Source organism: Lepidochelys olivacea, assembly GCF_965140295.1.
Source record: "Lepidochelys olivacea isolate rLepOli2 genome assembly, chromosome: 25".
NCBI lineage: Eukaryota > Metazoa > Chordata > Testudines > Cheloniidae > Lepidochelys > Lepidochelys olivacea.
In genome coordinates, this window is record NC_140435.1 from 8050693 (window position 1) to 8068055 (window position 17363).

The following is a 17363-nucleotide window of genomic DNA, read 5'->3' on the forward strand; positions in this document are numbered from 1 at the left end:
GAGCTTTCAAGACCCCAAAATGGCCAGCGTGAGTGGAGAGCAAAGCACTGGTAGCACACGAGCTAGCCCAGCGCAAGTGGTATCTCTCCCTGGGGGGGCCGGGTACATGAGGATGAGACCTGTAGGCTGTGAGGAAGAGATCACCTCTCCCACCCCCATTCACTCCATCCAGCCCCACCTTGCAGCCAAGAGACCCTACATAGGGAAGATTATTTGATCTTCTGCGGAGTGTCCAAGAGCATCCGTTGCGGCCACCGGTCATGAAGCCAAGTGCACAAAAGAGGTCCAAAAAAACCCAAAAAAACCACAAAGAAAGAAAACTCCCAAGAGGAGATCCTTTTCTCCTAGGATTCCTTCCAAAGATATTCCACGCCCAACGGAAACCGTGGAGATGCTAATGTCACAACACTCCCCCAACCCCTGCTCACCTTGCTCCTAAAGCAGGGGACTCGGGAGCCAGCACAGGAGGCTGCTACATTGAATTGCACTGTGTCACCTAGAGATCAAGCAGGTCAAGAAGCACATTTTAGCGACATAAATCGGGTATAAAAATAATCCTTGGAAAAACCCAAGAGGAAAGACTTCGCCTGAAGGATCTGCTCTTTCCTGGGGACTGGATCGGTGAGGCCAGCCTGGCTCAGCCATGATCTTCACCTTTAGTTCAGTTTTGGTTTATAAGCAAACCCAAACAAAGCACTGTTTTGACTGCTTTGTGTCTCTTCTCCCCATCCCCAACACATGCACTGTATCCTCCGCCCCCTCCCTCCCCGCCCCTTTCCTCGTCTCTGTTACCAAAGAAGGAAAATCAAAATCATCACGGAATTGACACTGGTGCATAGTGGAAAACCAAAAAGATATGGATCCGTTTGCAATATATCTCTATATATACACACACGTTTCATATGTTTGTGTGTGTGTGTGTATATATATTTATATATAGCGGGGGAGAAACTGAAAAAAGAAAAATAAACCAAATAGGAATTAAAACCAAAAAAAAAAAAAGAAAGAAAAAAGCTCACCTAAAAACCCCCCGGCAACTTGCGAAAGACGACAGATTTTTTTGTGTGCCAATTAACAACCTGCCTTAAAAGCGAAATCCTAGAGAGATGGTACTAGCTTCAAAATTATTGTTTCCTCTGAGCTCTCGATGGTGACTTGTGCCATATACAAAGCAATCACAAGGGAAGACGATTAAGATCTGCTATGAAGCAACTAACCCTCCCTCGCATATGCCTCCATGAAAAACTCCAGTGCCTCCTTGGGGAGAGGAGGAGGCGTGGGAGGGAACAAGACGGCGTGGGGAGAAAGGGGAGGCTGCTCCCCACACTGGGAAAAAAAAATTTTTTAAAGGGACAATATTGAATTGATGCGGGTAAAACAGTACCATCTTTGATCTAGCGTTACGGTTTCTTCTATTCACTTTACTTTGAAACATGATCTGTTGTGCAACAGCGAGGCACCTTGTTGGAAAGAATGAAAGATGGGGAAAATATCTAGCTATCACTAGAGAGACAGCTCTAGACACAAAAATGGTAGAAAGAAAGAAAGAAAGAAAGAAAGAAAGAAAGAAAGAAAGAAAGAAAGAAAGAAAGAAAGAAAGAAAGAAAGAAACCTACAAATAAATAAATAACCTATTGGTATTAGAATGGTCCCCATAGGCTATCGGGATGCCTTGTGACAGTCACACCAAAGTAATCATTGGAAAAGGTGAGGTTGGGACAAACCAAACGCGGGGGGGAGGGGAGGCTCAGATTGATATGGTTATGACCAAATCATATGTAACAATTTACTACGAGAAAAGAGTGAGCAAGCGCGAGAGCGGGAGGGACGGAAGGCAAAGGCCAGGCACCACATCACGTTCTGCCAACCAAAAGTCATGGAAAAGCCAACGTCGTTTCCCTCCCTCCCCTGCCACCGAGACTCCCCTAACGTTGTTTCTTCTTGTCTTGTCGTGAAGCGGTGATGGTGATGGATTCCTGAACCCCATCTAGTAGTATTCAAGGGCTGAGAAGCCAAGAAGGGGCCTTGGTTTGGGAAGCGACAAAAAATTGAGTAAAGCAGGCCCCAAAGATGCAAAGACATTTCTAGTGAGAACCCGAGAATAAAGGCTACCTCACTTGAGTTTTCAATTTCTGTGATTTGAAAATCACGTCTGATACCAAAGATTTTGTTCCCCTTGTCTGGTCTGCGCTGGAAATGCCACTTTCCCTGCTATCTTTGCGACAGGTATACGAGGAAAACCTTCCCCCCCTTTCCCTCCATCCCCACCCCAGCCTTCTGCTCCTTTTCTGAGCCCTCCCGTGCAACCCTTCCCAGCCCCTAGCGAGAAAGAGAGAGCGAACTGGATGGTAGCATGGTAGACGAGTGCCTTTTTCTTGTACCAAAGGTGTGTGGCCATTTTTTTTTTTTTTTTGCTTCTTTGCTTTTGTCCGAGAGACTCACTATTACCTCAGCTCTCTAAGCAGATGGATTCTGGCAATTCTTGCAGCCTTTGGGTGTTGGGACAGAAAAATACCCCACCCCCTGTTTCTGCTCCTCATGGGCAGAAACCCCCCCTTACCTCCCCTTCTCCCTGAACTTCTCCCTTGCCCAACCCAAACTCCCTCCGCCATCAACTCCCCCTCACTTATCTCAGGCCATGATCACCACCCCTTGTGCAGGCCTTAACGTGACGTCAAGGGATGAAATGGGAGCTAGGTATGTTTGAGGCTCTCTAGTAGCCTGGCAGATGCCAAAGAAACGTAAATGTGTTTCACTGTTAAAAATTCCCTTCCTCCTCCTCCTGTGTGGGACAGGGTGGTGCATTCCTTGACCCTCCCCGGTCAGAGCCCAAGGAGTAGCCGTTACAGAACTTGGCAGGATGAGGCTCCCAAATACCAAAGTTAAAGACAGAAAGAAAGGAATGGGGGGGTGGGAAGTTCTCTGCTCAGATCCATCCCATCCATGTTTTCACTGGGAGCCTCCATACCATTGCAGAGGATGCTATACGGGACACAAGAACATCCTTCTAGCAGGATGCTTAGCCTTGTGCCTTTAGCTTTCTCTGAACCTCTCTATTAGTACATGGGCTGGAGCCACGAAATTCAGATCCTGAACCATAGTATGTGGGTCAGGAGATCCCACCCAGGGTATCCTCCTTTCCATGGCTCCCCGTTTCTGATAGGAACCGTTAACAATCGAAGCAAGATGGCGCCAAACCTGGGAGGAGTGGAAGGGAATTTGAAAATGAGCCCACCGTTGCATGCGGGCTGGGCAAGGCAATTCCACCCCTCGCCATCCTGCCCTTGTTCCTCATATAACGCCATGCCCCCGGGCAACGTTCCCTCTAATTTTTGACAGGCCATGTGCACAAAAAATTTCTTCTCCGCAAATTGTTGTGCTTCTGTGCAAATTTTTTTGAGTGCAGTGTTTCGCCGTGTGCGCAGGATTTAGGATCTGTGTGTGCGCACACGCACAACTTAGAGGGAACAGTGCCCCCGGGCTGGTCTCCAACCGGTCTCAAACAGAAGCCCTCCGGGTCTAAACGACCCGGTTCATCAACCCCAGCCACCACTAGAGGGGGACAGAGATACTTACTTGTGACCTCACAGGAAGCTCCAAGTGTACAAAACGGTGAGCACTCTATAGGCAAGCACTAAGCGAGGAGGAGAATTTTACCCTAATATTTCTTAGCTCCGTAAAAGAACCACAGCAGGAACACCCTATCCTGGCCTTACCCCCTGCCTCTTAAAGCAGCAGCGCCACCAGACCCCAAAAAAAAAAAAAAATCACAGCCCAGATTTGCAAAGGGGCGTCAGTCATTTGGGTACGTTATACTTTCTGGGGAGATGATAGGGCCAGACCCTGATCCCTGGTGTGTTATGCAAGAGATCAGACTAGATAATGGTCCCTTCTGGGCTACTACTCTAGGAGTCAACTAATGACACCAGCATAAATCAGAATAATTCTCCACTCACTTCAGGGGGTTTACACCAGGGTCAGCGAGATCAGAAGCCGGCTCTTAGATTTCATTTGAGGTATTACTCAATGTACTAATATTACCCATGTACTAGATGGGGCATAAAGGCATGTGGGGCCTGATTTTGTTCCCAGGCACACCGGTGGAAATCAGGCGCAACTCTGCCGCAGACACTGGTGTACGTGGGAGTAGAATCAGTTCCAGAGGGTGCATCTGCCAGGGCAAACAATGAGCATTTGCACAAGTTCAATATTCCCTGGCAAGTCCCTTTCAGGGTGGTCCCCTCATTAAATTACCCCCTTTCACCCACATTTTTCATTGTGTAAATACCCCTGGAGACTTGGTGCCATTAATTTCATTGGCCTCTGAGGATCACTCCCCACCCCTCACTCTGCTTTGACCAGTGAGTGAGAAATAATGTGTTATTTCCCCCCTTGGCGCTATCAAAATCTGCAGCACAAACGCTCATGCTATCCCAGGTCACTTGCGACGAGGCCCTCGCTGGTTGAATGTCTCAGGTCAGTTGCACGCACAGTTAGGATGTTACAGGTCTGTGACTCCCAAAGTTCCATCCTCAGCGGGGTGGAAATGTCGGCTTCAGTTCAGGAGAAAAATGCAGCAGGTGCTCAAATCCACTGACTTCAAGTCAAAGTCAATCACGGGCTTATATCCTGTCCTGAACAGCGGCACCCTCCTGAACCAGAGCATTAAACTGAGTTCCAGCATGGTGCTAGAAAGACACGGTTACAATTTGCGTGAGGCCAAACTAGATCAGAAGCGAAACCTCAACAGGGATCGAGAAGGTGGTTTTTAAACATGGTCCTGCTAACCCTGTATGGTTCAGCTGGGTCCGGGTTTCCAACCCTCAGTTCTTAGCCCAGGGAAGGAGAGGCAAAGACCGAGGCTGAGATATTATCAAAGCAGGCTAACAGATTTAGATGCCTGTTCCCATTGACAGTAATGGCAGCTTTGGAAAAACACAGTCCAAAGCTAATTTTCCCCTTGACCCTCCCAAGGGAAAATGCAATAGGAAGCCCTCAAAATAGGCAGGTTGACTGATCAGCCTTGTTAAGCCACCCACACCCGATACTTCCCCAACCCCACCCCCTCCCTACAAATCCTTCCCCTGGCCCTACCCATCCCAGACCTCTTCCCACCAGCCTTCTGCCCAATACCCACATGGCTTTTGATACCAAAGACATTTTTCCATGCACGGGAAAGCCCTTTTTAGGCCCAGCACAGACCTTACAAGCTTTTGACAATGTTCTCTGAAATACCTCAAAATATTTAATGTATAGTTTATGTGATAAAAAAAAATTACTTAGCTAGTTTTTGGAATTTGTGACTTGAAGCTTTATACTGTTAAACTATAATTTTGCAGAAGACGGCATGTTCTTATTTCTTTGATGCGTTCAATGGGAGACATATTGAATGTTAAGGAAACGAAAGCTGGTTAGTTTCACGATATAAAAAGAGAGAGAGAGAGAGAGAGAGAGAGAAAGATTTTAAAAAAGGACCCGTGGAGTTTACAGATTTCATATTTAAACAAGTCCTTTTAAAAAAAAGAAAAATGAATAATGATGAGGACGATACCTTTGCGTTGGGATGTGTTACTTTTCTCTGAGTCATGTCTTACGAGAGTATTTATTATATGTGTTCTGTGTTCTAATGTAATTTAAGAAGAAAAAAAGACAAAAAAAAAGACAAGATGAAAATTTGATTTATGCATGAAAAATATACTCTTTCTTGAAGTAATGTAATAATTATTCGTGGGGGGGAGGGGGGGTACAATGTGCGTTTTGTCCACCAGGTTTTATTTGACTAGGACTTCTCTGCATGGATCATGTTTTTCAAAATCATGCGCTCATGGGAGACAATTATTTCTTTAGTTTTCTTCTTCTCTTCCTTTCCTTTGTATATAATTGTGTTGTAACAACACCAGGGAGTTTAGAAGAAGCCCCTCCCCCACAGTGAGGGGTCGGGGGGAAATACTGATCGAGGATGGGGTTTGGACTGAGTCACATGGCGGATCCTAGTGTCCAACAAACAGGGTAAGAGTGTCTGGGGCACAAGGCCTAGAGCATCCATGAGTGACCATCATGGCAGTCCAACCCATCTGACTCCCCACCCCTCCAAAAAAAACAAACAAACCAACAACTCTGAAAAAAACCCACATTGTCAAAGTTTTTTCCTTGTAATCTTGAGTCACCTTGTTTTGTTTTAACCAGATCGGTTTGCTCACTTAGTAGCAAATCACAAGTGTCTTTGTGCAGAAGAGAGAGAGAGACAATCAGTTACATTGACTCCTGGAGCTTGATCAGCAAGACCCCTGCGCTCACTGAGACAAGGGAAACAGCCCAGCCTGGGCCCAAATCAATGAACACAGCAGCAACGGCATCCCCTTTGTTTTAGCCACTTAGGCTCCGATGCCAGGATCTAACCAGGCCAAGAAGACAATTGGGCTGAGATGTTTCAAAGCAACCTAAGTGATCTGGATGCTCAGATCCCATTAATTCCAAATCCCTTGGCAGCTTTAGAAACAAAGGGAGAAAGAGGCTCTCCCAGTTCAGCGGGCTTGGAAAGCATTTCGATGTGTTGCAATGCGCAGTTCCGCTTTCATGCTCCAGGATGGACTAAAGAGCCAGTTTTATTCTATTTCAACAGGTTCAGTACTTCTGTGGCCCCATGTAGCACACTATCAGAGCACCTCACAAGCTTTAATGCATTTATCTTCACGCTATCCCTGTGATAGGCAGGGGTAGATGGGGAACCTAAGACACAGAGACTTGCCCAAAGTCACACAGGAAAGCCCTGAACCTGGGTCCACTAAGCTGTAGTTTCACAAACTTCTCCCTCGCTACCCATCTGTATTCTCCTGATGTTCCTATACCAGGCCTGTTACGCTGGGGTGTGCGTACAATCATTCTTACATAGCTGTCTCTTCATTACTCATTCACACCAGGAATTATAACCGTGAAAGCTGGGTGGTTGTCTCTTTGTTTTGGTTAAATCTAATTATAATTGTCACTGTTTAAACTGATTGCTCATTTTTGTCCTTAACTCAGGGTGAAATTCACACCCCGGTGCCAGCATATGACCCAGATAATACTTAACTCCCTGGGAGGAATTCAGTGCATAACCCTGGTCAGTTTCTAGTCAATTTCCTTTGTGTTCCCTTGCATTAGACCCTGCCACTGCTGTTCTCTTTGGGTGACCACACCCCCCCGGGAATGTTCTAATCTGCTTTAGCTGGTATTTTTTAAACCCTTTCAAACACTCCTGTTCTGGTTCAGCACAGCGCGTAAGCACGTGCTTGACGTTAAGCAGGTGGGTCATTGCATCAAAGTTACAGCTGAATACCTGCTTCGCTGCATGGGGTCTGACAACACTTGACAGTGGAGTGAGCCATGATGGGGCCCCACCCACTGCAGTGGGAGCTGAGGGAAATAGTCAGCTTGCACAGTCCCGCTGGCCAGGGGAAGGTTTTAAAAGGCTTGGGGAGAACTCACTTCCTATCCCATGGGGCAAAATATAACCAGTTCGCTGTCCCCGAAATGTGTGCAGTGCAGCCTGCTTTGCCTGCCTTCCCCATCCTGGTCTGCTCACCCAGCCCCACCTGTCCAGAGATGGGGGTGGAGGGTAGGAATATCCAGGGGAGCATGAAAAGATGAGGAAATAGCCACACCTGGAGGGGGGGGAAAGAGTATAAACTACCTCTTTCTGCTTCTCAAACGCTACAAGAGACAATGCCTTAAATGACTATTCCCCACCCTCTGCAGGCCCCTCTTCACCCCCAGCCCGGAAGACGGTCCCTCTGCCCTGAGCTCTTCTGAACTAGGTCTCAGCTTCTCTGCATTCCACTGCAGCGGGCAACAGACAGCTTCTCCCCAGACGGGAGCTTATTTGCAGACAGTTCTTAACAGTGCCCCCTATAGGCAGCATGAGACAGCATCTCCGCCACCCACAGGCTCCGGGACCCTGCTGCCTTGTCGCGTCTCCTGTGCCGTACAAGGCCCAGTGGCTTGTGCAGAACGCCGCAGTCCCAACTTCTAGGGGTCGCGCTGGCCTCTGTTGTGGCTGCCAATGGATTCTCGTTCTTGCTCCCCAGTCTTTTCAATGCCAATTGTTTTCCCTTCCAGCAGCCCCGCTCACTGGAGTAACTCTCCGTTTGCTGCAGTGGGGTTGCTCTGGATTTATGCCAGTGCAAAGGAGATCAGAAGCTTCCCTGGGTGCCCACATGGTCTGGGACTATTGGCCAGAAGGGTGAGTGGCAAACCATTCTCAGGGCAAAAGGGGAAAGCTTTGCCTTCCATTTGCAGCCCACCAGCGATTCCTACCACTGCTCCCCGTAGTGGCAGAAGCGGCCTTCCTGGCACCTTGGCCTCACTTTATTTCTTTGCTTGTTAGCAGCTCTTCTGGCAGGAGAGGGGTTTGCTATCCCCAGTCCCACAGAACACATCTCCCGCCCAGTCCCTCTGGCTGTGCAAGATAGCATGGTCTGCACCGAGATAGCAGTCACTGGCCCACACGGGGTTAATTAGGCTGGCTGAATTCCTTCTAACAGGGATTCCTTTAACAACCCCAGCCCATCAAGCGAAGCTCCTCTGGCCTTGATGCAGCCTAGAGGATCCAGGATCGGTGCCTCCTGGGTTTGCCTTTCCGGCGATTTGCCTAGCACCACCCAGAGAGCTGGCCCTGATGCTCATTACTGGAGAGACTGGCCCGGCCCCCCCAGCTCTTGGGCTCTTTAAGGGGAGGGGCACTCAAAATATTTTCCTTCCGGCAGCCCCACCCTCACCTTGCAAATAAATGGGATTGTCGGCATCACCGCTCTGCCCCTCCTTCTCTCCTTTCATCCCCTGATATCCCCAGATTCCTCCCCAACCCCACAAGCACCTTCTCCATGCACAGGGCTTTCCCCCACAAGATCTCATTACCACTTCAGTCCATGTTTCCATCCGCAAGCCGTCCTCACCCGCAGCGCAGACAAGGAGTCGTCTCCGAGGTCACTGAGATGCCAGCTGCTGGGCAGGAATCTTGTGTCCAGAGTTGCTTGGGACACTCACGGCCCATCCATCCTTCCTGGAGCAGGGGAGCCTCCCTGGCATTGCCTAAACTGGGGTCCCTTTGGCATCTTAGTCCAAGCCCCCATTGCTTCCACGGGGTTAATGGGCCTCCCACATTCGAGAGCTCAGCTGGTTCCCACAGCCCGGCATCAAGCAAGTGGCCCCAACAAAGCAGAGTGACGGGCCCAAGGGGGGATTTTGCAGATGTGCTCAGAAGCACTGCCTTTATTCCGCTTGACTCGGGTGGGCGCCAGGGGAGGCCAACGCCGAGCACGCCGGCAAGTCTAGCCGCCGACTCTCTCCCCTATTGCAGCCGGTGTTCCCGGCTTTGCCTGGGGGAGGAGAGGCTCTTGTCCTGTTTGCCCAGGCTGAGCCACAGAAGGTTAATGAAACCCGGCACCAGTGCCCTGCTGTCTCCCACAGGGTTCCCCTTGGCGCTGCCCGCTGCCCAGACAGTCACGAAAATGGCTTGAGGAACAACCTTTCCTGATACCAAAGACTCTTCCGTACAGGTAACGACAATCCTAGCTGTGTCCTAACGACAATTCTCTCAACCAGGGGTGTCCCTGAAGAACATTTCCATGCTGCGGGAAGCAGGCGCAAGTGCTGGACCCTGTGGGGCAGCCCAGCAGCAGCCCAGGGAAGTGCAATGGGCGGTGACTAGCGTTATATCGTTCCTTGCGGTGGAATTCTGCTGCTGAGAGACCTGTGGCTCCCTGTTGATCAAACACCATCCCTCCTTCCAAGCTAGTTGTATCCAGAATTACAAGCCGAGGGTGCCACGCAGCAAAGGGCGCTAGTGATTTCTAAACCTGCCACTGGTACTGGGTTGGGAGCCAGGAGACGTGAGGTCTATTCCCGGCTCTCCCCACTGACCTCTGGGCAAGTCATTTCCCTGTTCCACTCCCCTGTTCTCCACTGTAAATTGGGGCTAATGATACTGTGTGCAGTGCTTTGAGATCTAGGGATGAAAAGTGCTCAACGGGGGGAGAGCCGAGTGTTGGCATTCCTGGGTCTGGGATCCCCATCCAGACCCTCAGAGAGCAAACAGCTGGTGCAACACGCTAGCATATACCATACTCGCCATATACCATTGGAGGATGGGCGGAGTGTGGAATTCTAGGGGTGAAATCCTGGCTCCGCTGAAACTCAAGCCACTGATTGCAATGGGGAAGGGGGACAGGATTTTACCCTATGCAGCTCTCTGATTCAGTGGCTGCTGGCTGAAGCACTCTTTCCACAGCGGGAATCGAGTGGGGCTTGCTTTTGATCAGCTAATCCCTAGCTTCCAAAATTGCAAGGTTTGTCCTTTTCTGGTCCAATCTGCCCAAGACAGGTGTCCACGTAAGAGTTTCTAGTCTGCTTCGATTTGGGCCAAATTTCTGCAGTGAAAAGGTTTTTAGTAGAAAAATGGGGGTTTGTCAGAAACTTTTTGTATGTGTGTGTGTGGGGGGGGAATATCGTTTGTGACATGAACTGAAACATTTTGAAAGTCAATTTCTTTTTTAATTTTCAAAATTGTTCATTTCAAAAGGGTGAGGGAAAAAATCCCGTTTTCTTAGTTATTTCCCCCTTCTCTCCTCTGTAACACGGGGAGGTGGGAGGCATGGAAGGTTGGGGAGGGGAATGCAAAAATTTGAAATGAAATTTTTTAAAAGGAAACAAAAAATGTTGCTCTGTTTAAAATGAAAAACTGAACCCTGTAAAAGAAATTAAACCCTGTTTTCTTTTGAAAAGGTTCGTTTAACGACGTGGCCAGCACGGATCCTGCTGTGCCGACTGTAAAAATCAGAGTGCAAGTTCCCCTAGGTCATCCGATTCAGTTCTACCCAGGTCATGCCCGAACAGCTCTTTTGTGACCATGAGTTTGCTAGTTCTCAGTCCAGTTCCCCATGAGAAGAAACTCCCCAGCAGAAAGGCAGGGGTACTTGAGGGGTCCTTGAGCCAGCAGGGTCCTGGACCGGGTGCCTAACTTCAAGCACCTGAGTAAATGGGACTACTAATGTCCTTCAAGTTAAGCATCTTGCTGAAGCAGGACCAAAAAGCGTGACCGCACCTGGCACCCCAAGCCCTGATTCAGCAAAGCATTTGCGTCCAGTCTAGTCACTGGGATCTGGCCCACAGAGAGGAGCTCTGAGCCTTTGTAGGGCCGCAGGAAGTGGGGGAATGAGTCAAAGACACTTCCAAAGACCCCTGATTCTAGCAGAGCGTCAAACGCGTGCCTCCAGCAGAGCAGGGAGTCCTGGCACTTGCTGAGCATGTTTGACTCTCCCCAGCGATCCAACAAAAAAGCCCCCGTGCCTTCCCAGATGACGCAATGCTCCCCAGCCCTCGTGTCTGTTGCTTTGCTGCTTGTTCCCGGGCCTGGCACCCATGTCGCTGAGGGGGGTGCAACTCAAAAGCGTTGGGGGTCTGGCTTTTGGCTGATAGTTGTTGTGAGGGGCTTGGCCTACACACTCACCCATGTAGCTGTTTGCTCTCGGTAGGTCTTGGGCAGTACCGGCCGATGCTGGCACCCCATTGGAATGGCAGATGCCCTGAGTCTAATTCTCAGGGTAACTTCCAGAGCAGCACTTCTCAAGCCACGGAATTCAGGCCCTTGGCAGAGGGTGCGGAGCAGGGAACCCAGGCAGGAAATGAAAACCAGGAATCATTTTCACTTCAGAGCCAGCAAAAGCAGGGAGAACTGCCACTGGACGTGGGGAGGGGGGTGCGGGGGGGGAGCATGGACTCTCTTTTTGGAATTCATTCTCAGGCACGGCTTCACCATGTCGTGCCTCAGTTTCCCCCACCTATAAAATGGGGATAGTGATCATTCCTCTGCCCTATGGTGAGAGTGAGGCTAAATTCATCCGTGTTTCTAAAGCACTTTGGCTCAGATCCACATCGAGGGGCTGGGCCTCTGAGAGCCTCCTGTGGAAGGTGCTGTAGGAGGGCAGTTCCAATTGTCATTGCCCCATGAGCTTATAGATGGTCCTGCTTCCGTTGAGCACTGCTTAGAAAACCTAGCAGCCAAGGAGAACCCCCCAGGGTACCCTGCCCCCATGGCTTGACTGCTAATACGCCTCCAGTGGTTCGACTTGGGTGACCACCCCTGGTCTGTAGAGCTGAGGGGCGGGCTATAGCAGAGGAGGCCTGAATGTGTCTTCTGTGCAGGGGCCAGTGGGAGAATATCTCCAGCTCTGTCCATTTCCAGCGATCAAGAAACTTCTAGTCGTCAATCACAGGCCTGTTCCTGATGCCCCTAAGCCAGTCTGGATAAGGAGGGCAGGTTCAGACTCCCAACTGCATCTCAGGAAAGCAACGCAAAATGTTTAGCAGTTACAGGCCTGATTCCCCCGCGGTTTAAAACCTGTGTAACTCCATTGATTTCAGGGAAGGCCTGGTCGAAACCTGTTGAAGTCAATGGACATATTCCCATTGGCTTTAATGGGCTTTGGATCATCCTCCCCACACATACTCTAGATTTTCTCTTATGTAACGTCTCATCTGCCTGCAAAGCTGCCAGAGTGATTTTAAATCGGTTTAGTGAAACCGATGCAAACCACTGTGTGAACCCCCTTAAACTGGTTGACACTTGGTTTGGTTTGCTTTGGAAAATGTATAGGCCCAGCCAGACTGTTTGGCCACGCAGAGGTTCACACTGGTTAATTCAATCAGTTTTTACACATTCTAGTTGTAGAAGTGAGTGACAAGAGAATCAGATCCTGTTTTCTATGCCTTCTGGCTTTGGGATCTATGAATCTAGGACTCATTTCCCTTGTCTCAGGGGACAATTACCCCAAGAAGGCTCTGAGAGCCAGGGTCAGTTCTGGATCCACACAGCCCTGTGTGGAATCCAATTCCTCTTACCTCTGTCTTTCTTCCTTGGGTTTTGTTTTGTTTTTTAAATCAATAAAAAAAAAATTTAAAATGTTCCTTTTTTCCTGAAATTTAAAAACAAAAAAAGACCAAGTCAGCCAGAAATCATCCCAAGAACAACCAAAATGGACTATCCCAAACATCTTGAAAAACAATCACTTGTCTTTTTTCTACAGCAATAGGTGACGCTCACCCTGGTACTGCATGAACTTTTTTGGGGGGTGGGTGGGGGGGATTGCATCTCTTTCATTTTTAAATGGCTTTTTCAGTTAATTGAATTGATTTACTTTGCTACTGTGTCACTGATAATCTCATGGGATCGGGTCTATTCTACAGCGAAATGCAATTGGTACTCCTCTGTGTCTTGCAATTATGTTTGTTTAAGCTATTTACAAAGGTTAAAAAAATAAAAATAAAAAGAGTCGTACGTGTTAGGCACTTTATCCAAACTGTGCGGTGTCATCTGGAGTTGCGGGGCTGGGCTCCTTGGGTGAGTCATGCAGAGGGAGGTTACTGGGTATTCTTAACTCCAGCCTGTTAGCAGATTTTAAAAGGGAAAAAAAAAATCTCTATTTGTTCATCTTCTGCTGTTCATGACTGTGTTGTAAGTTTCTGCAGCTTTCTGTTTCTTCAATAAATTATTTTCTAGTCATTCACCCCGGAGCATGTATGTCAGACAACGACACGGCTTTACTCGGCCTTTGGAGGGCGCTGTGCGGTCTTGTGTACGATTTAATTTTCCTCTGTCTGGTTAAAAAAGGAGTCTTTTAAAACTCATGGGCCAGATCCTCAGGTGCTGTAACCTGACTAGATGCCATAGACTTTTATGGTTTCCTGAGAATCTGCCTGTGTCACCACTACCCCCTCCGCTGGATGGAGTCAGAGCCACTAATCCGTGTATCCGAAATTCCGTAGTCCTGACAGAGAGCCCCCTTTCTTTGGTCACATGCTTGGGACTGGGAGGACCTGATTTGGTCCCTGTTGCCATGGCATGCTGTGATAAAGGGAAGGTCTTGGTCCATGTGCATGGGAATCATAGAATATCAGGGTTGGAAGGGACCTCAGGAGGTCATCTAGTCCAACCCCCTGCTCAAAGCAGGACCAATCCCTGATTATTATTTTTTGCCCCAATCCCTAAATGGCCCCTGCAAGGATTGAACTCACAACCCTGGGTTTAGCAGGTCAATGCTCAAACCACTGAGCTATCCCTCCCTCCAAGATGAAAGAGAAACTGACTAGAATCAGAAATGAAACTGACTCAGCTAAAATAAATTTGTTAGTCTCTAAGGTGCCATAAGGACTCCTTGTCCTTTTGTCTCAGCCAGACAATCCCCGCCCTCCCCCCGCACACACACACACACAGGATCCAAATGGAAGGAATAATCCAGGTATTTTTCACCACACACAAAGCCCTATCTCAAAATAGTCTTCCCTATGCAGTGAAAAACAGGGGATTATTCATTTCTCTTGGGTGGTGAAACCAGATGAGTCCATTTCACTTTTGATTCTAGTCAGTTTCCCATGGGGGGAACCACAAGGGGAGTAAGGGGGCAATTTATGCCTTGATTTGGGGCCAGAGGTTCAAAGATATTTAGGCGCCTTGAGGGGTTTTCAAAGGTGCTGAAGTAGGTTAGGCACCTAAATCTCATTGATTCAATAGACATTATGCCCCTAAATACTTTGAGGAACTGGGTCTTAAATATCTTGCAAATCTGGTCCGTGCTCCAAATTTCCAGATGTAGGGGGATGTTTACAGGGAATTGTATTTAACAAGCGAGTGAAAACATTTTATCAGGTTTGTCCAATTGTTTTAAACGAACATTTATGGGCTCAGGCTTTTGGCTTTCCAATAGCCAGAAGCTGAAACGAGAAAAAAATCAAACCAGAATAGGGGGACCAGACAGCAAATGTGAAAAATCGGGACAGGAGGTTGGGGTGGGGGTGGGGGTGGGGGTAATAGGAGCCTATACAAGAAAAAGACCCAAATATCGGGACTGTCCCTATAAAATCAGGACATCTGGTCACCCTAAACCAGAAAGCAGCAGCAGTGGGTTTGAAGAGACAGGGCTACTCATCAGTCAAAGAGAACACCGGGATGGGGTGGGTCTTTAATTAGCACAAGCGAGGACATACAAACAGTGGCACCTTCCTCTGTGCTCCAGCTGACTCAGAGGGACAGGTGCCACCCCCTCGGCCAGCGGGCAGATCTCCCCTTCAAACGCCATTCCGGACCAACGCAGCTTGGTTTGGAAGATCTAACAGAAGCGTGGCCCGGGACGGGGGGCGATGCTTAATGCTGGGGCAGTTAAAATACACACACACACACACACTCTTCTGGTAAGTGCTCCTCTTATTGTGGACACAAATTTGCCTTTGTGGCCTGTAAACCAATTGATGTCTGGCTGGTGCCCGCTGATCGCTGACCTCAGAAATGCAACTGAGGCTTCAGAATTCCTTAGATCTCAACGAGAGGCAAATCTTGCGTTATTCCAGCCTCCCTCACCCTATCCTGGGCTATTTATTTCAGTCCCTTCCATTTGGGAGACGGATGTCCCACCCTTAAAAAAATCCCTGTGGGCCATAAGAATCCATCTAGTCCAGGAGCCTTTCCCCCATAGCTGCCAGGTCCAGGAAGACACCCTGCCGAAGCAGCGGTGGGCTAACGTGCTCCCGAGAGAAAATCCCTTCTGGCTCAAGTAAGAGAGGGCAGCTGAGGCCCTGAAGCATCTGGGTTTATCTCCCTTCCAAAGCTCTTGTTTATGTTTGAATAGTTCTTCTTCCACCTCTGGAAGTTCCTTTAATATGGAGATATACCTATCCTATCTCATAGAACTGGAAGGGACCTTGAAAGGTCATCGAGTCCAGTCCCCTGCCTTCACAGCAGGACCAACTACCGTCCCTTATTTTTGCCCCAGATCCCTAAATGGCCCCCTCAAGGGCTGAACTCACAGCCCTGGATTTAGCAGGCCAATGCTCAAACCACTGAGCTATCCCTCCCTGTGCGGCTTAGAAATGTCCGAGCCTTCGCTGCCCCTTGTGAGATCCCACAGCCTTCCCATTGGCATGGAAGGGGCAGTAAAAATAACACTTTAAACCCCAGCCCAGGGGCATTTTGCTTTCTTTAAGTACAAGGAGTCAAATTTGCCTGGATTTTTACCTCGCTCCCCCAAAGGCGCAGCCCCATTGCAGCCCAGCTCTCACACCCAGCTCCCCTCTTCCCCCCAAATGAGGAGCTGCAGAATTTAACCTTTGCCCCCATGGAGCTGTTGGATGTAATCCAGACTAACCCAGGATGGCTCTTTGCCCCTTCTAGTGGTTAGCGCAGGTAAAGAGATTTTGGAGTTTGCAGCTGTGCATATTCCCATAGGCTTGATCTTTTTGCTCAGGTACTAGAGGGCAATTCAGAGGTTGCAGGTTCAATCCCTGCCCGTGACCCTTCCAGCGGCATTGCCAATCCAAAGGGGATCTATTGTGGTTGTTGGACACAGACCCTGTGGTGCTTTCTAGCTCCCAGTTTTAGTACCATAACCTGGGCTTTCGAGGGTCACAATACGCTGCGTGTCTCTAAGTCCCTGGACCCCAGTCACAGAGTGACCTGGCAACTAGACCACAGGATCTAGGTTTGGAAGAACTCGGAGTTTGGGGTTGTTTGAATCAGGAACTTGGGTTTAGATCCAAACACTCAAACTGAGCCAGATTTACTTTATCTCCTTCCACTGTTTTTAACTTGGGGGATGTCTGTTGCCTCATCAGATCCCTGCCGAGAAGCAGCAGACTCAGGATATGGATTGTGGATACAGGATGGGTATTGGGGGTGCAATCTGACCGGCAAGGTTCTCCTGTTGTTTCGAGCTCAGCTCTGCAAAGCCAAGAGATGAAATGAGGTTGGATGGGAAGGAAGCTTTGGTTGAATGTACCCTGTCTACCATGCTGCGTGTTCCTGGTTGTGTCCCAAAGAACACGGTTTAAGTCTCACACAAGGGCACGCCCGTTTCCCTGCATACAGGTTCCAAAATGCTATTCAACACCACGCCCAAGGCTCATTGGCTGGGGGCAGCCCGAGCTCGGCTGTTCGTTTGCTGAGCAGTTTGCAGTGAACCAAAAGCCATTGCCTGGAAAATGAAGCTGATGTGACTGTAGATGAAACCACCCCAGGGGAGCGTGTCGCTGTCTCCCGCCTTACCGGCTGGTCCACACAACTGGTTAAAGAGACTGCTCCAGGTAGGGGTAGGATGGGCAGGGGGAGGGGGTCACTGCTCTGTACTCCCTGGCCCGGGCACACAATGTCAATTACCTGCAGGTATCAGCCAGCACTTGATTATTAGCCCCTCCTGCCCTGGTGCAAAATGGAGGCATGGAAGATGTTGCCACTAAAAGGGGGGTCGCTGAGTTGCTTCTCCCAGGGTGCCGTTTATACACCAAGCTATGCACAGGGCTCTGCCTACAGAACGAGCACAAGTACCGTAAACTGACCTGAA